The following is a 22192-nucleotide window of genomic DNA, read 5'->3' on the forward strand; positions in this document are numbered from 1 at the left end:
CCCCCCTTTTATTTTTCTTTTTTCTTTTCTTTTTCTTCTTAACATGTCATACCTTATGTATTTAACAATCATCACAACCTTTTTACAAATAACTTTTCATACAGTCCTCTATAATTTCTCTACAATCACACCCAGGACCTTTTCTGCCAGGGAGCTTCCCACCCACTCTGCCCCAAGCCTGTGGTGTTGTGTGGGGTTGTTGTGACCCAGGCGCAGGACTCAGCACTTCTCCTTGTGGAACCTCATACAATTGGCCTCAGCCCATCAGTCCAGCCTGTCCAGGTTTGTCTATAGACCCTTCCTACCCTCCAGCAGATCAACATTACCCCCCAACTTGGTGTCATCTGCAAACTTACTGAGGGTGCACTCAATCCCCTTGTCCAGATCATTGATATAGACATTAAACAGAACTGGCCCCAGTACTGATCCCTGGGGAACACCACTTGTGACTGGCCACCAACTGGGTTTAACTCCATTCACCACCACTCTTTGGGCTCGGCCATACAGCCAACTTTTTACCCAGTGAGGAGTACACCTGTTCAAGCCATGGGCAGCCAGTTTCTCCAGGAAAATGCTGTGGGAAACAGTGTCAAAGGCTTTACTAAAGTCTAGGTAGGCAGCAACCACAGCCTTTCCCACATGCACTAAGCAGGTCACCTTGTCACAGAAGGAGATCAGGTTAGTCAAGCACAACCTGCCTTTCATAACTCCATGCTGGCTAGGAAGAAGTGTATCATTGATTTACTGTGCTTCAGTCCACAGACATATAAGAAACCTCTTTGACGAACTGTCCCTCTTTTATTTTGAATGGTGGTAAACACATTTTAAATGAACTGCAGTGCACTAAATTATATTACATATGACACAATATCAAAGCCACATGAAAATCAATCAGTCTTAAATAGCAGTGTCAGAGAACCACAAAACTGGTCGAGTCATATAGTAGCTCAGGCTAGTGCTTAGTGGTACGATAATTTAGGGTCCAAGTAATTAACATAGTAGAATTTTTAGGGTCTTTGTCAAGCAAAACTATCTGAAGAATCAGTGGAAGTTTTGCTTTATTGAATATGTACTTCAGAAAAAAACTTGAGAGTAGAAAGCTGAATTGACTTTCCTTGTTGACTTTGCAAAGTGCTCTCCAAATTGTCATAGTGACTTTGCCTACAGTCAGAGAGAAAAATCTTTGTATTACTAAAACTGCCAGTCTTGCTGTTAGTCTGATAATAAAGGTTTTGATGTAAACATTCTTCTTTCTTCTGTTTATCTGTGTTATAGCTGCAGTTGTAAATCACCGGATGGACTCCTAGCTCCATTGATCCAAGCTTTGTCAAATGTCCTATAAAAGACTGGGATTTCCTGAAAGGTGTTTTAGTCTGATACTTATTTCTTCTGTGAAACCAAAGAGAAATATATTTATATATGATGGAGGTGGTATGGCCTATAATCATGATTATCTGGTATAATTTTTTACACACTAGATTGTTTTTTCCTTACAACTTCAACAAACTATTATTGCTTGACTCAAATACTTCCATGACTATTGTGTATGTCAGGCTGATGTTTTAGAGGAAACATCAGCAACAATAGTAAAACTTTGCAAAGGGCTAGAAAAATATGTTAACCTGTTATCTTTGAATTCTCCTAGAGTTTATCAGATGAATTTCAGTACTGTATTCGAGCAAAGATTTGGAGCTAAAAATGGGATTAGCCTAGATTTTGGGAATGTGCCATATGCTCAGTTTTACATCCATAAGAAAACTCAAGAGAGACTTTGTAGAGATTGAAACCTACATTCTCTGAAGCATCCACACCTTGTGAGCATTATTGATCAAGATATACAGAAGGTGAGATGGATTTTTACTGAAACTGCTCTTCCTAGCAGTTACAAGCGGCAGGCTGGTCATTGGAGCTGGATAATGTAGCAACATATTTCATTCAGCTCTCACAGACTTGTGCGTGTTCACTCAGTAAAATATCTGAATGGACACCTATGTACTTACACATTTTACTCAGAACCTATGCTTCCTTTATGCTTCCAATATTTTTCAACTCCATCTCTTTAAACCCTGATTGTACAAAGCCATATTCATATGCTTAATTTAAGAACAGTAATACCACTGAAGCCAACACAACTCATGTATGTAAAACTTTAAGTATGTTTGCAGGATTTAGTATTAAACTTTAAGTCTTCAATTTCTGAATTTGGAAGTCTAAGAGCTTCATGACCTTTCAAGCATGGATTATCCTTATTTTCTACAGAAATGGCGCTGAACATACTGCTTGGGCTTAGGAATAACAGAGGCTTTCTTGGGGAGTGCTGGCCTCATTTGGATGGAAGTGTGGTATTACTTTGGTTGCAAAAGGTGAATAACAGAGACAACACAGAAGTCTCTCCAGGCTGGATCAGTTCAGACAAAGTAGTTCAAATCCTGGTCTCAATAAAGTAAATGGCAGCTATGCCCTGTGACTTTAACTGTCAGTGAAGAGAAACGACTGTGTAATTGCTAAAATCTGATACTGAGCTGGTAGCAAAGACGCTGCATTTCAGGGTTACAGAAATGTTTGCATGTTTTGGGTGTGTTTTTTTTTAATGAAACAAAACAATGGGAAAAGGCATTAAACCAGGATTTAACAGAAAGAGTTAATTCTGGGCATACTTTGCTTAAAAAAGGAAAAAAAAAAGTGTTTTAATATCCTTTTCAATCATGTCAACTGAAAAGCAACTTTCCCCAATGATAGACTTGCCTACATCTATCACAAGGTAAACAATCTGTGCTAAAAGCATAAAGACTTATTTTTCCTTTATTCTTATCTCAGTGAAACAGTCCACTGACAGAAGCGCCTTTTGTCTGGAAGAGATTTGGTCGTGTTTCACCCTAAACTAATGCAGAAATAGAGGCGTATTAGAGAAGTTTTCACTGCCGGTGGCAGTGGAATTCATTGGCCATTTTTTTGCTCTCTAACAAATAAACACAACTTACTGTTGCCAAATAGCTACATGCAGATTTGCAGTTCTTTAAAAGTAACTTACTTATCAGCTTTGTCAAGAGTTAAAAAGTCATTAACCACAGGCGCTTGCAGTAAGAAAAGGAGAAAGGATAAAAAGGCATTAGCCTTGGAGACTTCATTTTGACAAAACTGAGTGATAGGAAGCAGTATTCCTGGAGGGATGATCATCCAGCTGTTGAAACTCTAAGACAAGAAGTATGTGGGAGTTGTTAAGGTGTAACATCAGTCTGAAATTAGCAGGGTGTTTTTTTTGAATTGAAGGGTGGGTTTGTTTTGTTTTGCTTTAGTCTCTTGCAGAACTGGGTCTTTTCATACCTGACTTTGAACATTTTGGGCAGGTGATGGATAAAGAACATCCAGGGCAAAGCTGTCACATCTTGATGGCTGATGGTTGGAATCTGTCTCCAGTGACTGAAGTCCTTAACTTATGGAACAAATTTTTTTTTGGCTTATGTCAGCCATCTGCAAAATGAAAATATGTTTACATTATTCTGCAGGCCTTTTCCATCCTCTTAAAAAACATAGCTCATCTGTCTTTTGGAATCTTGTTTCAGTACAAATGGCACAAGTCACTTCTGGTTTTCACATTTTACAGTAACTTCCAATTGAACATGGTGAAGTAAAAAGTAAGTAAGGTGAAGTAAAAGAAGTAAAAATTCTAGTCTGGTAGCTTTTATACTCCATTGTGTTAGGTAATAAATGATCAATCAACTGTAGGCATTTAAACTATAGCATCACAATGATACAAATTTTTAAAAGACTGGAGTATTAACGTATGTGCATGACATTTGGCTAAATCATCTGAATATGTTTGTGTAAATATGATGTTCTCAGCACTGGAAAGAGCAGAATAAATTTAATGGAGCCACTTCTTAAATTTAAAAAGTAAATTTGTGTTGGTAGTATAGTAATAAAAATTATTAAGTTGCCTTGCCACTCCCTGTAACCAGAATATAATGAAAACAAGTTGCATGCCTACCTTTGTCCTTAGCTTAATTACAGCCTTTGACACCTTCTTAAAATACTCCTTATTTGTAGCCCTTCACCTTCTACATGCAATATCTTAACTACTCTTTCAGAAAGAAGATTAAGTATGACTGCCTTGACCTCCCTCTTTTCTCCCCATTCCTCACAGTCTTCCTAAAGATCTTTCTGATCACATTTTGCTTTTCAGTATTGTCTCCTTTTGTAGGGTATTTTGATTGTTCACTGTTGGTTTTTCAGACAAAACCCCACCCTTTTCCTTTGTCAGACACAGGATTTTTTCAGAGACTAGTATCTGTTTAAGATATCAAAAGGAGACAAAATTTAATTTACTATTTTTGCATCAGTCATTCTCATATCAACATCTTCATTGTCACCTCTTCCTTCATCAAACTTGCCTGCGTGTTTCCCTTAAGAGTTTCTGCATGTTCTTTCTCCCCTGAAGTGTAGTGGAAATAAAAGCAAATTCCTCACCCTTCTTCTACAACCCTGTCAGCTTCTAACTCCCTGCCAGGGCCACTAACAAAACCCATTGACAACTTTTGTAACGGTGCAGGTCAGTTTAGACCCTCTTTCTCTCTTTCTTTGCACCCAAGAAAGAATCTCTTTTTGTGTATTGTTACTGCTGTTATTGCTGCTTCTATAAAATGTCTAAGATCCTTTCCTTTCTGAACAGACATTGAAAACACTCCTCCGCTCACACAGTTTAGACAGTTTCGGCTCTCCTTGCTGGATTCCTTAAGAAGCATATAAATTTTTTTTTTTTTGGCAAAACATGCAATCACATTTTCCTCAACAACTCTTTTCTGTGTTTGGGCCCTATTGACCCACATTATTGATTCTCTGCTTTTCTGTCTGCTTCAGACTTCTGTCCTTCTAAACCTTCTGGAATCTAATCTCATCCCAGTTTTTAGGTGCATGGTGGAGAATGAGTAAACACATTGTTTGGATATAGGAGTATTAGGTTTGTATGTGTAGCTGAGATCCTAGAACCCAGGTCTCACAGTTTAAGGGTGGGTGGTATAAACCTGTGATGAAAGAAAACAAGAGCTGATAGAATAAGACAGACTTTGAATATCATTTTTGTGGAGGTGTTATTTTTCAATTCAGATAGCTAACTAAAGGAGTAAAACTAATGTAAACAACAGTTTTTCTAGCTGTTGTAATTCCCAACTGGATAGGTAAATTTCCCCCATTTTATGTATTCGATCCCCGGGCATCTAATTTGGCTTTACGTGTTACACTGCTAGAACAAGATGTCTAAACCATTCTGCTTAAATGTTTAAGTTAATCACGCCAGATCTGCATTCTTAACCCTAAGATCTTTAGAAATAAACATTTGAACACTTAAAGCTTTTTATTGAAAACAAGCCTAACAACCTAGCTTTTGGAGTTGTGCTACCAGATTGATTTCACTCTCCCCCTCATCTTTTCAGAATCATTTATATTCCCATGTCTCTTCCCATTGTAGCTACTTTTAATTGGCTGAAAGTGGGCTTCTAGGCAATGGCCAGAGATGGGCACAGACGTCCAGAGAAGCTTTCTAGGGTAACAAGGGGTAGTTAAATTAGAAAGGAAGAATCAACAGAGAGACAAAGTAAAGACAATTAGTTTAGACTAGACCCCTATCTTCTAGACAGCTAAAGTCAGATAAGTTAGATGACCGTCGCTCTGAGGCATTACAATTATTTCAACAGGTTAGTATCTAAAGGAATTCATCCAAACCCAAGAAGAAATATAACTCCATTACTATGGTAATGGTACTACAGTAATGTTCCAACTCCACTAACGTGCTTTGTTTCTCCACGGGGCTAATGAGCTTAGGGAGAACTCCTATATGCCTTGTGCCATACATGTAACAACGTTCTGGCTATGGCTCTGCCAGCAGACTAGACTGGACCAATGGACAGGACACAAGCACAGGCAGATGATTCTCCATACTGTTTAACAGGTAGCATTTTGACTTGGGCCAGTTAGCAGTTCCTAAACAATGCCCAAAGAGGGTTTGTACCTAACAGGCAGTGCTGTGTCTTGTCTTCAGGAGCAGAGAATGGGGGTGGAACCAATTCCTTTAATGAGGTACCTTGGACTCTGCTGCTAGCCTAGCTAGCCCTTCACAGCACAACATTTGATTAACACAGTTAGTAACCTTGTAAAATTTTGCCACTTTGCACTCCTAAACACATTACTGTCTCTGACAATAGATAAATCCCTTTACTGTGGGGAGCTGCAGCTAAACCAAGATCTTAGTATTCCTGCACTACTTTCAAAATTCACATATCATGGAGAGCAGATGATTACTGATGGGAGTGAAATATTGACTGTTTAACACCTGCAACCACACTAGCAGCTCTTAGGTTGAAGATGGAGATCCTGGGAATAGTGTAAGTAATTTCCCTGAGACTTTGAAGTTCCTATTGAAAACTTTAATGGCAACTGAATCTGACTTAATCCTCACTGGCCAAGATGTAAACCCTGTGATGGCTAACTAGGAAACTACATGCATCAACATGACCAAATCACCCTTATGTGGTCTTCTCACATCTCAGCTCCTGCTGTCATTAGAAGATGGGGAATTTTGTATTTAATTGTCACCTTTTCTTTTTTTTGTGAGGGGATGTGTTTGGGGAAGGTGATTTTGTTATGAGACTGCACAGCAGAGGAGGGAGGAGTGATAAAAAGAAATTATATTCCTTGGAAACCAAGGGACAAACAACTATGAGTTTCTCTTATTTAGGACTGAGGCAAAAAGGCAAAATTGATCCCTGATTTCTCCCTAAGTCTAACCTGATAAGGAGTTTTAGGAAGTCTCATTAACTCAGTGCTCCTCTGACTAATAACTTTTCTTGCAAATAGCTTAGCTTGTTTTGCTAAACCAAATGTGAATAACCTCCAATAGAGTCGTTTGGAAGGTAATTCTAACTGTCTTTATTTATATTTGTATAGATTGGCTTCATGGCAGGATCTCTTACAATAAAACGCAGCATAATAACTATCTACTAATGATACTTTGACTTGAAATATCGCCAGGAAGTTTAAATTGGTATCCACCTATTTTTAGCAGAAATAGCTGCAAACAGTTCACAAAATAAGCCCCAGCTGTAATAACAAGAAAAATTGACATAAACCAAATGCTCACCACGGGTGAATTTCCACCTACTCTTCACAAATAGAATGAGATCATAAACAGTGGGAGGCTGGCCTGTCTCTAATTTTAATTGTTTTATTTTTCAGTTCACAGCCTGATTAGATTGAGAATGGTAGGCAGGTATAATTTAATTTTAGCACTGACCCCCTACAGGATGGATTACAAATGTGATGAGCCCTAGTAAGAATCAACTGTTTAGTACTTCATGTGCATGCAAAGAACTTGTTTCATGATTCATCTTCTGCAACTTCTTTTTGCGGTGAAACTTCAGTTTGAAATGAAGTTCACCAAGCACCCTACAGAAACTGACCACTGACAGCAGCGCACAGATATCCTTCATGGATTTCACAAAGTGATCCAATGAAGTTTTCTCTTACATACTGTGTGATGTATTTATATAATTGGCACCATCTTATGAACAGATTGTTCACATGTTTTATGAATTGGTTGGGGAAATAAAATATGGAGAACAACAATCATCCCATAGTTGAAATTGAAATGTGAATTCCATTGTAAATCTGATTCAGATCTTCCATTCAATTTTGTAAACAAAGGCCTACCAGACTGAAAATGAAGCTCACTTGGGACTTCTACTAAATTTTAAAATTATTTACTTATGTATTCCTAAAGTTGATACAATAAAAACAGTTGCTTGTCTTAACTTCAAAGTAGGAAGGAAAGCAAGCTGCTTCTGATTAAGATGCAGTGTTTACTACAGTTACAACAGTCTTCTGATAGCTTTTTTTTCTTTGACAGTTCAACAGTGACATGTCAATGCTTATACTGGCTTCTCATAAATAATGATACACTATTAGCTGTTCTATTCCACCATGTGCTTGACTCAATACCTTTACCATCTGGTACCCTCCAAAGGACACATCCTTCTTCTGGACCTTAGTATATCTACTGAAAGGCAAGGGATGAGTGAAGAACACAAACTCCACAGAGGTAATTAAAAAAGAAAGTGTGGAACTTCATTAGACCAGCAGCACTTTGCAGGTCCTTAACAGTTCAAATTCCTGCTATGTGTGTAAATGGTTTTTGCATTTGAAAACAGGATAAAACTGTACTAAGCATAATAACTAATGTGACATTTTTCTATTTCCCTCCACTTTTGACCTGCTGAGATCTGGACTTGAGCAAATAAATGATCTCACATCTGCCATCCATACAGAATCTGTCTGCATAGAATGGCTTAAATATTGCTTAGAATTCTCTAGAATTCGAATTATTTGAATTAGAATTAATTACAAATCCCCAAGACACCTCAGTAACTACAAAAAGGGAACTAAGGATGTAACTTTTTTTTATAAGAGGACAACTTATCTAGATGTGCTCAAGAGTGGTTATTGAAGGAAGTGAAGACCCCAATATATGCCCAATACCCTCCGTGTATGTGCAGCACAGCATGACATATTGAGCATGTGAACTGGAAATAATTTCAGATGGTGCCAGGGATCTGCAGAGCTAAAGCGCTCTACAGTTTGACTAATCTGCCAATGTCTCAAATAAAAGCTTCAGCAGAGCTGTTGCCACAGTGCACAGATACATAGAAAAAACATTTCAGAATAAGCATAAGCTGTTTTATTTTCTACATTTGCAAGTCACTAAAAAGAGTTTCCTTTCCTTTATATCACAAATTTTATTAACTTGCTTACCTATTGCCATGTGAGTTCTACCAGTGCTCAGGTCTGAATTTTCTTCTGCTGTTGTTTTCTCTTGTACTCCTTGGTTTTGCATTTGTACAGTAAACAACCCTGTTCTCACCTCACAGATTATTTGGCAGAGAGAAATGAGAGTGATTTTATGCAGTAGCAAAGTGAACTGTAAACATTTGGTTTCATCTGGGATATTTCCATATCCCAAATACACAGCTATCAGACCTGTATTAAAGGCTGAATACATTGCACAAGAGCTGAAATGTAAAGATGAGGTTGACAGTATGCTTGAACTCATACCTTTGGGGAAATAAGGTCCAACATCATAAATTAAAGATAGATTCAGGCTACATTTTGAATCTCCTTGGAGACATGCCTTCAGCAAAGAAATGGAGGAAAGTCTGCATGAAAGCCTTGGAGGGCACAGGGCTGTTAAGAACTGATAGTTATACAAAAAAAGTGAGGGCTAAAATATGCGTATAAGGTAAAGCAGTTTAGATTCCTCTACACCTGATTTCTTTAAAAGGTTCTTACAGTTCCTCCACTGATATGTAGATGTATCCCTAATGGTTCTACTGATATGCTGAAGAACTGGTGGCTGCATCAGGCTTGTAACTTCTGGTTATATATCACTTTGGATTTGGTTTATATTCTTGATGTTTTCAACTCATCCTTACTGTTGATGTGTGCTTTGTTAGCCCTAAGGTCTTGGTTTCCTGATCATCCAGAAAGCCGCTGAAGTACATGGGTATCCCCATCCAGGTTGCATGCCGAGTTTTCCTCTGTGTGGAGAGTAGGACAGACATGGTAGTTTAGTTGTGAACCCCATGAGACCCTTTGCTTGCAGCCTGGGCTCAGCTGATGCCAGTCCTGGCTGCTGGGATGTGCTCTCAGGAGAAATCATGGACAGAGGCTGTAAGAGGAGAACAGTAGCAGATAGCTGCAGTGATATTAGCAGGAAAAGAAAGGGACTTAACCAAGAAACTCAGAAGCTGAGAGCTCTGGAGGAGAGGATGCCCTGCTGTTCTGTCTGAATGCCACTAGAAGATGGTTAGACTCACACAGGGCATTGGTCATGCACAGCCCTACTGGGGCAATGCCATGGTCTTCTGGGGTGTCTTACACACATATCAAGCCAGGACTGGTCCTGGGGTTCAAGGAGCAGGTAGTGAGCTACCTAGCCAGGCAGCAGGCTTTCTGGGGCTCCGTTGACCTATGAAAGGAGATGGCAGGCCACGGCCAGTAGCACCCGTGTTCAGAGTGCTTGCTGCAGAAACGTTCCTTCCCCTCCAGGAAAGGTAACTACAACCACAGGACACTGAAGCAGCCTCTGTTTCAGGAATTAGCCTTCACACAGCTTTTGTTTTTGAAAGTGCTACAAACATGCAGAAAATATCCTTTAGACCTGAGGAAACAGGGCTGCTATCATCTTGCCTGTTTCGTGGGGCAAATTGTAATCAAAATGATTGATTATTTCAAGTAATGAATAATGCTTTGTACTCTTGTCTACATGCAAGATCTCAGCTCCTTGACTGCTCTAGTGATGCTAGAGGATACATCCTTTAGGGTTTTAATTATTTTGTTCTTGAGGGACTATTTTTCTAATGAGTTTTCAAAGGTAGATTTTCCAAAACTATTTGAAAACACAAATTTCCTCTTATTTAGGGACTGCTACTAGAAATCTTCTTTCCCTGCCATAACGAAGCTGCCAGTGAATCCACCAGATCATTCCCTTGCTTATCCTTCTGAAGACTTGCTTTGTTCAAGCTGAATTGCATGACTGACAACCTCAGCACATCTGTGCTCTTTTAGATTTTGCAATATGCTGTTAAAAAAAGACATTCTTTCTGCTGCCACAGCCACGTTTAATAAGGCCATGGGAGACATTTGGAAATAGGCAGCAATGTCGATTCCTAGGGTTTCTTTGAGGAGGAAGCAGAGTGCACCTAAAGCATTGCTGATTAATTCCAACAGATGCCATTTTCCATGGAGGTACCCTAACCCAGCGGGCATCCTAACAATAGCAGCAGGAGCTTAAGCCAGAGAATGAGGAAAATATTCAATCGATACAGCTGTTGGACAGGTTTCCACATTTGGTTTTACGTGTCTCCTTTGTAATTGTTCAGAAATAAAACTTTGCAGAGTATGGCAGTGCATGCTTTATATGTTGCATTGTTTCAGTTTTTTGACTGTAAGTAACCTACTATCATTTCATCCCAGATGAAAGGCATTAGATTTTCAAAAAACGAGTTGATTTTAAGTCTGTTCATTCTGCTGCGGGAACTTTTTATGAAGCCAGGCTGAACAACTTGGAAATGTGAACTAAGTTTCCTGTCTTTGGAACACAGCAGGCCAAGTCTGAATCATATTTTACTGCAAGTGATAGCTTTAAAAGAGAACTAGCTGGGCTTTCTCTTTGCTGTCCCTTTGTCCCATCACTAAAGAGGTCTCCTTCAACCTCTGTGACACAGCAGTATGAGCGAAGTGAGGTACAGCGGTGTCAGCGTGAGCCAGTGGGCCTTGAACTCCAGCTTTCTAATCCTGCCTCTGAGAGAAATCAAATCAAATTAAAAACATCTCCAGGCTAGATAGTGCATAACATCAATGCTTTGGCTTAGAAGCAGTGCTGAGGTGTGCAGCCCAGCAGGAGCTCCTGGAGGCAATGTGCTGTCATTCAAACCAGCACAGATGCTGTTTAACTCCAGCATGCAGCCTGACGTGGGGCTCTGAAGGTGCTATGTGTCCCTCTGTCTCCATCAGCAAAGCCACAGCTGCTTCTTCCACACCTTTGGAGAGGGAGTAGCATGCATTTGCCCTAAAACATCGCATTACGCACAGTACCGTCGGTACTTTTTTTGGTCCCTTTCTCTTTTCTCGTTCCCTGCCTTTGTCTCTCACTGACCCGTAGTCACTTACATCCATGAACGAGTTTACAGCAGTGCTTACATTGCCCTGGGGTTTCAGCTTCTGGCTCAGAGATTCTGCCATGGTTGAAAAGCACAAAGTGCATCTGAGGATTTGGACTGAGAAGGAGGAATCAAGCTAGTCTCTCACTCCCTTGATATGTGGTTGTTTGAGTGCCTGGCTGGTACCCTTGGGTATATGAGAGCCGTCTGCAGGCAAACAGCCTTAACTAAATTGCAGCAGATGCCAACGGCAGCAAGGGCAGGTGGACATTGCCAGTGCATGAGGAGACCTTGGATGCTGTCCAACAAGAACTTTTCTCCCAGTTGTATGCCACTGGAGGATCCCCGTCAGCTTGGGTGATTCTTCTGCATGATGGCTGCAGTGCAGCCAGGATCTGAAGGAAAGTGTTAGCTCTCCTTTTCGTGATTATAATGCATTAGGCTGAACAGCTCTAGGACACAACTCTAAGATGCAAGAACATTATGCTTAGGTGTAATGTTTAATTCATGTATGTGCCTGCAAATGTGACAGGCAGGTTTCATTGTCAAAAGGACAATGACGTTGTCCTCTGAGTTCTAATTGGAGAGCAATAACCTGAAATGCTCATGTGTGTTGCATATCTACCTGCAAATTTCAAAGGCTATGGGTACTTTCTTTTATTTAGAAAGGTTTAATTGGCCACTACTTAAATGGAAATCAGGATATGTAAACAGATATTTGCAAGAGTAGGTTCAGCTCTGTACTCATTTGAGTTGAGTTGTGCAAGGTAAATAAATCTAATCACTTCTAAATATAGAAAGTGTGATGTGATAGAGTGCAGGAGTGAATAGAAAATAGGAATCTATTTCCTGGATCAGCTTAGAGAGGAATGGAGATGTCCCAACTTGAGACTGCTCTAAACTAAAAAAAAAAAAAAATAAAAATAAAAAAAAAAATCTGGCACAGATTTAAAACTATTGAATTAGGGATAAAACTTAAGCACCTGCATTTTCATGTTTCTAGTGCTGGCTGCAAGAAAAGTTAAAATGATCAAAGAAAATAGGCTGAGTTTTTTTACTTTTATTTTCCTTGTATTCTAGTGCACATTTCCACATGATTAATTGCTGAGCATTCCTACTAGTGAGCAAAATTATCAGAATTTTGCCTATTGAAACTATTTCTAAGTGGATTCAGAAGGTCTTAATGATATTTCAAGAACAAATTTGCAAAACTTAAGAGACCTGATTCATTCACAAGATAGAGATGAGCCTCTAGCACTGACTGTTTGATTGAAACTGAAAACTACCTGTTAATCACTAATCTTGATATAGTATCAGTGGGTGGGAAAGTGTTTGTTCATACTCTTTTTTTCCTTTACCTCTGTATTTTCTGCATACAGTTATTTAGATGCATCTGTCCTAGAAAACAGTTGTTTCCTTGGATACTTCTTTCCTTGAGAGCTTGCACTGGCTTGGTATATATATTCTTTGCATTTAGAGCCTTATGTGTGTAGTGCAAATTGACTTAAAAAACGTGACAGAGTGAAGGTTAACCAAAGTGATTTAAAAAAATAAATGGGTACAACTTAAAAATCTACAGCCCCGGGCCATTTTGTCTCAGCAGCTCTTTCATTATTCCAAGGCTTGTCCTCAGGGGCTTTCCCTATCAGCTGCTGCCACTGAAGCTGGATGATGAACAGCGACAACTCTGAGAATTTCCTGATGGAGGTGAGCGCAAAACAACTTCCCTCTCACATGCCGGACATAGCAGCCATCCCAAGTGGAATGAAATTAGGAATTTGATTCCTGATGCTATATTTATATCCAGAGATAGAATTTTTTCCACGTTTTTTGGTGCTTGGAGGGTTCTCTTTAAAACTCATATGTTCCTAATGAGTCAGTCTGAGGCCTCTGAGGTCAGAACTAATTTGGTATCAGTTATTTCTACTGGGGTAGGGGAAAAAATCTCTGCTTGAATCAAGGGGGTATGAGGCACTGTTTCTGGGCTTAATAAAATGATTCCCATTATGTGAAGGGAATCTTTGTCCCTTTCCTCTGCCTAATTTTCATAAAGGTTTTAAGTAATTCACTTACGGACTCAAGCTCCTTCCATTCTTAGTGCAGACCTAAGAAGCATTGTTTTCCCAAGCAGGCTCTGTGAAAAGAAACAAACATTTCATCATGCATCTCTGACTCTATTTTCAAAGCAGATTTTCAGAAAGAAGTTGGTATTTCAAGACCTGCTTTGTTAAAAAGACTTGCTAATAAGGCCAGGGTTTGTTCTGCATGACTGAAAAGCAAGGCTCTTCATTTTTAACAATGGGCAAACTGCAGCATGAGCCCATGAAGATAGATTTAACCATTAGAATGACAATATGGTGGCTTTAGCAGAAAATAGCTTAAAAAAATTTCCAACTTAGTCAAATCTATTTCGCTATTCTATATCTGAATGAAGTCTCCCACTTAGGGAAGATAATTTAGTATGTCTTCTAATAATTTACTGTGTCTTCGGTGGCACCACCCAGACATTTAGAATGAGACTGGTACTTGAGGAGCTTGCTGAATCAGGGTAAGAAATAGAAAGTGGGTTGCCACATGTTGCATTAAGTGTCTTTAGAGTCTGTGGCACCATTGAGAATGTTTCCTAATAAGATTGAAGCCCCTTCTCCCCCTCATTCATCCATTAAAATCAGAGGAAATGTTATTACATCGCAGTCTAATTTTCCAATACACTTCACAATGCGTTTATGTGATGTGTTTCTTACCATTTTAACCTTTCTAAGCACAAAGGCTACCACAGTTGCTTTCCTTTAAACAGAGTCTCACTAGCATTAAACACACAAAAGAAGACAAATTTGTGTTCCTTCTCAAGAAATAAACATGGGAGCCTTAGTGAAATACATTAATACGGTCTCAATTAGCACACTCATTAAGAAGTATTTTGAGCAAACTAATGAACTTTTTGCTCCTTGCACTAGATAAAATTTACAATGGGAAATGAGTCAGTAGAGATGGTGTATGTCACCGAATTATAGAGCTGTGTGAATGGCTCTAATAAAAACCATTTTCCCCCGCTCAGAAATGATGGATTTTATTCTGCTGAACTTGAATAATAGTGTTCGCTGTAATGCACTCCTTAGTCCTCTAAGTGGCTAGTAAAAATTAATCTTCAACAGCAATGAGCAGTACTGGAGTGATTCTTCTACTCTAAGATTGAATTACTTAGATTTTAAGTCCTTGTAAAAGGGAATGGAAGATGCTACATCCTGTTTACCAGGTGTTTCAGGAGCAATCAACACGAAAGCATGGAAATTTAGTCATCAGAAAATATGAAGGCATGCTGTGAAAAAACAGGGGGACTTTTAATTCATAGCATTAATTTGCAAAGGATTTTTTATTATCTTTTTGTTTTATTTTAATAACAGAATAAAATTGAATATGAGGCAGTTGCTCTCAGGTATTTCCCTACTACACTTGCTAACACAGTCTAACATTTAAGGAGCTTTCACATCTTCTCTTAAAGAAGTTGAGGGTGGCCTTAGTCTCTTGGACCTGTACTGTAATGATAGTTTAGAGGTGCTTATGTCTTCTCAGTACCTGGAGCTTAGGACGTTTTTGCTTCTGTTCTAGGCACCTCTGTTGAGCTTAGATGGGGTAAATCTGACCATGCACAGAGGAGAGAACAAGCCATGATTTTCAGTGACATCCCCTCATAGCACACTAAAATGATTGTGACTAGACACTATATAGTGAACACCAAGGACACTGAGACCAATTCACCCTGGAGCTAATGGGATAATGAAATTGTTTGCATGGATTTTTTATTGTTAAGATCAGAACTATCTTACACAGTATTCACACATCAGAAAGAAAAAGTGACCAGATATATGAGTTTTTCTTTAATTTAAAACACTGTCTTTGGAGCTGGATATCCAGGTTCATAACTTTGTTGCACCACGGTTCTTTGGGCAGAGATTTCCTGGTTCATACCACACCACTGAATCTGAATGAACAAATCTTAGTTGATCAGTATGGGAAGACAGGAAGGAAAGGAGTAAGTAATAGAAAGGAGGAAAAAGGCTGCACTGGAGTTACATAACCGATATGATGTTTTTTTAATATCTGCTTGTATAGGAAGGTACAGGACATGGGCAGGCATTAGCTGAATAAGTCTCTCTGTGAATGTATATGTGAGAGAGAAAGAGAGAAAGAGAGGAGGAATTATCACTACTACTTTCAGCTGGTTTATTTTTTCAGCTCCTTTCTGGTTAAATAACAATAACCTTTACAATATTGAGCTGGAAGAAAGGAGACATGGATTTCTTATTGATACAATGGCTTTAAAGAACAAAGAAAATGAACCAGATTTAAAAGTACGTAGAATGATAATGCATGCTGCCAAAATATCCTGCCACAGTGGCTATATTGTGATCACCGGGTAGTTAGCTGTGCTCTATATTTTATGTATGAAGATAAATACCAATCTACCAGTCTGATGTCTCATGAGTAGTATCTGACTCAGAATTTTCAGTTATTCTATTTTCAACAATCATTTTTTCAGTTCTGTAAAACCTTTCTCCTTCTCACTTATTTTGGAAAAATAAGGGAGAGGCAGAAGAAAGTCTGTTTGTATGAATTTTCTCAATTTCACTAAAAAAGGCTGTCTCTCCTGTGATCACTGATACAGTTATTGTGAAATGTTCTGTAGTTATAATGGACTTGTTCCAGAAGTTTCACTGAGCTGGTCCAATCCCTAATCCCCGCTCTAAATTGTTTCTTTTGGTGCCACATCACAAAATTAATCTTTCCATTTGCTTTGCACCGTATCATTTAACAGTGTGTGAATCTATATAAAGAACCATGAGGCAAACCTTTTGATAAAAGTTAGCTAGAACTGAACCAGTCTGCATATCTTATTTGGGAATAAGAAAATAAAAGTTTCAGGAATGACAGGTTTGGCTGCAGCTTTTAGTTGTTCTCCTTCCCTGCTGCCAGAATACACAGTCCATTTAATAGTTTCCTTTGGTTTTAATGTATTTTCTGTGTAATCGGGTGGCTCTGAGAGATTACCAAACAGTGGTCATTCTGGGCACTTGTTTATTCCAGTGATTTGAAATAACATTATAATAGCAATGCGCCCGGTGCAGAAAAGCAATGCCATAGCAAGATTTCTACTGAGGATCTAATGGTGGGTTTAAATTATGTGTCAGTGTTCATAAAAATACTCTGGATAGGTTTATACTACAAGTAAAGAATATCTTACTAACTCTTTGAGTCAACTCCCACTATAATGGTAAACGATAAAACCTATTGCTTTCCCTTAGCTACTCAAAGGAATATATTAAATGAGTAGAGATGGTCTTTGTTGAATTCTTGCTGTAGGAGCCTATTTTAGAATTACTGCTGCAGTCAGACAGAGGGATTGAAAGCCCCATCAGTATTATCAGTGGAGGATTGGGGGCTGTGGTGTGTTAGAAGCACAGCTTCTATTCTGGGAAAGTTAGACGAAAGAATATGGGTTAATCTGCACTTTGAATAAGATGCAGTAAAATGTCTTAAATGCTGGAAAGTTTCTGACCAGGTTGTCCCAGCAGTCACTTTGTATTTACTGGTCTTGCATTAACTACCTTGGCTTTAAATAAAGAAAAAAAGGAGAAAAAAACATTGTAGTTAATATCTGATGTTGGGATCATCTTGTCTAACTTTCAAGGTGTGATTTACTCCAGAGCAGGGCACCTTAACTCAGTTGACCATTTTGCCTTTACATGTTAGTGAGATGATTGAACTCCCACTCCAGTCAGCACAGGACATAGACCATTAGCAGAACTTCACAGCTTCTCCCAAGACAAAAAGCTGTCCTCGCTCTCATGCTTAGGTCTGACTCTTTCTTTTCCTCCTTAGGAATTATAGATAGAAAACATTGTTGGTTCTAGAACCAGAGCATACCAAAGCTTTTGATATTTTTAATTTTGTTTACCTCTGGCAAAATGCAAGTGCAACATTATTGCAATCAAGATTTTATTTTTCTCAGCTAGCCCAGTTCAGGAGGATTTTCTTTAACTCCCCGTGGAAGAATGACAATGTAATGTACAGAAAGAAATTTTTATTGAAAATATTTAAAAAATATGTTCACGTTGGCAACATCAAGTGTTCCTGTGGCAAAACCAAAGCAAATAACATTTTTATATTTTTCAGACTCCTAAACATATTGTCAATACTTCCCTGCTTTCAACTGAGCCATGCTAAGGGAAATCATATAGACATGGAGTGAATTCACACTTAAGCTAACACTTTCAGTTACCTGAAACTAGTCATCTTTGTGGCTGGGTTATTACAGGGCTGGGCCCCAGCACATGACTTTACAAGCCTCTCACTGCACTAAAAGGAGCTAGAAAGTAATCAAAAGATGCAACTGTCCTGTGACAGAATAACTCAGGATGAATTTTACCATCATTGCAGTCAGATGGGTGCACAAGTTTTAACACCAAGACAATATTTAAGCATCTGCTTTACGTAAAGAAACAGAGTTAATCTCATTGGCTGCATATATTCATTTCTTCAGCAGCAGTCCCAGGAGCATGGGGGTACAATGGTGATCTGACCATTCCTTATCTTTTTCCTTTTCTCTTGCATTCTGTCTTTATGAACCTGCAGAAGCTCACAGATACCTATTTTTTTTGTGTTTGTTTTCTGATGAGCCTTACGATATAGTCACCTAATTTGGTACTAGCAGCATATGAAGCAAGCTGAAATCCTGAGTCAACCTGGACCAGCTGTCCTCCTGGGGCAGCTCTGATGAGATCAGTTTCTGGAAGAAAAGAACATGACTTGGGGAAGGTGGGGGTGGAGAATGATTATGAAAACACATCTGAGTAATTTTTAATTACTTGATTTTAGAACATTGTTTGGTTATATTTCTAGATTATTTTCTATAAATAGGGTAGCAATATATTTTAAAATTCTGAAATTCTCCTGTTCAATTCCAGGAGCTGGGCCCCCTAGATCTTATGGTGAAATCCGATGTTACAAGAAAAAATTAAATTTGAAGCACTACTGCAACAGTGAGTTTGGGAAGACTTGCAGTGAGTGTGAGAAGGACTTTATATGAATGCCTTGATTCATGCCAAAATTTGTTTGATCTAATTTAGTATTAAGGATCCTTGATTAGTAGAAATCTTAAGACAGTGAGGGAAATTTCAGCCCCATAGATTCTCTGTGTGGAAAAGAAGGTATCAATTCTTAGACCTTTTTTTAGCTCTTTCCTTTATGGATGCTAAAGCACCTGTGAGAGGTTGTCTGGAAAGTGTTATATTATTTTCTATTTAGAAATGAATTTACGTAGTGAAAGCCTTGTCTGTTGAGCTGAAAGTGAAATCCTTGGGGCATACATCTGATGCCAGCAGGAATGAGTAATTTAGAACTTGAAGCCTGTACTTCCTCTCCTGAGGATGAGGGAGAAATATAAAAGTGTTTTAGAAATTATCCCTCACATTTGCATCTAGAGGAAAATGCAGCAGCTCCAATTTATTTGATTTGTTCATTAATTGCTCAGCTAATGCTTGGAAAAAAAACACAACAGGGACAAAACATAACCATGTAACTCACCAGGTGGTATTGTGAAAAATTTTGAGCTACCAGGAGAGGGGATGTAACACAGAAAATGTATTGCATATTAATCCAAAAATAAACAAGAAAGAAAAATCAATTCATATTTAGGTCTGCAATCTTTAGGAGTATTACCCCATGACGTATAGAAAGGAACATGAAAAAATGTGCGTGTGTAGAACTGGAATAGACAGAGAATTTTGTGAATGTATCCCCTATGTCATTAAAGGCATTTGATCCATCAACAGTTTATAACCAACAAATTTCAGACAAATTTTTTTGTATAGTCTTGCTGTTCAGGTCCAAGTGTGAGTTCAAAGGTGTGGCAACGCTATCCATACACGTGGCGTAGACTTACTAGTTGGAAATCATCAGACAATCTATTTTATTTGGAACAGTATTTTCAAAGTTTTCTTCCAGAAACCCCACATCTAAGTTTTCCGGCCCTGCTCTCTGTTGTTTGCCTTGTTTCTGCAATAACATATCCATTTGGCTTGCAACTGCATGTATAAATGTAACAGCCTAATCTGGGATCACAACTAGCTGGTTCAAAACCATAAAGGCTGTATCACACAAGTTTGTGAGTTGTTGCTTAAATGAAAAACAACAACAAACAAACCAACCCCAAACCTTTTTTACTTACCCTTTTTTTGTTGTTGAAGAAGAGATCTCAGATTGCTTATATTGTTGTAATCCCTTGACATCTCTGGCTCCACTGGCACTGATTGATGTTAACTTGGATCCACCTATCTCTGTATTATTAAACAGGGTTGTCTTCACCTCTAAAAACAGAAAATATTAAGAATAGCACACATAAAAAGTCTCAGTCAGAAAACCTCTACGCTCTCAAAGTATGTTGTGACTCCATGCACTTGTCATATGCAACAAGCTGACTGTACCAGTGTTCTAGGCACTGGGCATGGCATCTGGGTTTATCTCTGGCAAAATGCAAGTGCTAAGAGCAGGTCTCTGTATTTTTATATTTTTAAGTTTTTTTGCTTTACCCCAATTAGGATCCTAGTCTGCACTGTCTTAGACCTGGAAAAAGAAGTAATTTATAAAATCTTTTTTATAATTAAAGGTTGTTTGTTATTCTTTCTTTGCTACTCTGATGCAAGTGTCTTTCAGTTTAGACAATTATCTACAATACGTATAGCCATCCAAATCTGGTCAGAGAGACTGAAAATAAAGAAAAAATAGCATTCTCATGCAAATGGAACTGTACACCCATGTAGAGAGAAAATGAGTTTCAATACTAGAAATACGTTCTACCTAATTTGTATGGTAGTGGAATAACACAAATATATCAGGGCTTCAGCTGTCTGTCTGCAAGTTTCAGGAAGATTTTAATATCTTCTGGTGATGAATAACATTTCTCTCACTCTCTCAGGAACACCAGAAAGTGGGCATTTCTACAGACAGATGGTGGTCATACCTATTTCAACCAAGAAGGAGGTATCTTTCAGACCCTGGTCGCTTGCTTCCTAGTTTAAAAGTTTTGATCACCAGCTTCACATCAAATATTTTGCCAAATTTGAAGTCAGGAAGAAAATGTATCCTAGTTCAAGGCAGAGTTTAGGAGGTTTTTGCTCTTCTCTGCACAGTGGACTGTGGTCCGCATCCTAGCATCATCTGGATATTGTCATCACAGTCTCTGTTACAGGAAGGGCCTATGATACTAGTGGCATGTATAACATTTGTTCTTTTTCCCTGCAGCATACTCCAGATTCAAGGCTTCTGATCCCTTGTACTCAAAGGCCCTAGCTGTGGTGCTTTGGGATGTTTTGAGGATTATGTTACGAAAACAGACTGAAGCTGTGACATTTGCCATCCTGTGTTTCTACCTTCTGAAAAATCAGAAGAGCTTGATATGTTAGATTGAGTGTTAGAGTTACTTGACTGAATAACTCTGTCTACAGTAAAGACATCTAAAAAAGAAACCCTGGACTTCTTTTTTTTTTTTTTTTTGGACACTGATCATAGTCAGTGAAGAAAACTAGCAACTCATAGCTGCTCATTGTATGGAGCAACTCATTCTACACTAGATACCTGAAACTGCTCAGATGCATTATCCTCTGTGAGTGCCTCATACTCTAAAGGAAACAGGATGACTAGCTGAGATGTAGATGTATAGGGTGGGATTCAGTTGCTCATATGTAAGCTCCTAGTACGACTGACAGTTTTTATTGCCCAGAACATCCACACAAGCTCTAAATTTGTCACAAATGGCGGATTTGTATCTTTTTGACGGAAGCTGAAGGACAGACAGGATACTTTTTGGAAATTAAAGCAACATATAATGGCTCTGTTTAGATCCAGGGTCCTCAAACTATGGCCTGCAGGCTGGATATGGCCCCCCAGGGTCCTCAATCTGCCCCCCGGTATTTACAGACCCGCCCCCCCCCCCCCCCTCCCTGCCCCCGCCGGGGGTTGAGGGGGGGAAACCAAGCAGCCGCAGATGACTGCCTGCCACTTCATCCAGGCGCTGGCCCCCTGGTTAAAAAGGTTGAGGACCCCTGGTTTAGATGATAAAATTGTACACTTAGCATGTTCCTTCTGAATTTCACTCTTACTCTCTCATTTCCTTTCCTCTGCAGCTGTCTGTCCAAAAGCAAAAAACCCCATAAAAATCTGTTGTGTCTGTTCTTCCAGAGTGCCAGTGCTACTATTTTCTAGGAAATAACCACTTTTATGACCTAGAATCCAGCTTTTTGTTTCATTTAGGTTATTCACATGTTAGAAGCCACAGAAGCACCTGAGGAGAGTTACGCAGGAATGAGGGCTTCTCCCCGCCAAAAGGTGGCAGGACCTTCTTGTCCACCAAACTGAAGTGCATCTACACTAATGCAGGCAGTATGGACAACAAACAGGAGAAGCTGGAAGCCATTGTGGAGTAGGAAAAC

This window comes from Falco biarmicus, chromosome 2 (assembly GCF_023638135.1).
Source record: "Falco biarmicus isolate bFalBia1 chromosome 2, bFalBia1.pri, whole genome shotgun sequence".
Taxonomy (NCBI): Eukaryota; Metazoa; Chordata; class Aves; order Falconiformes; family Falconidae; genus Falco; species Falco biarmicus.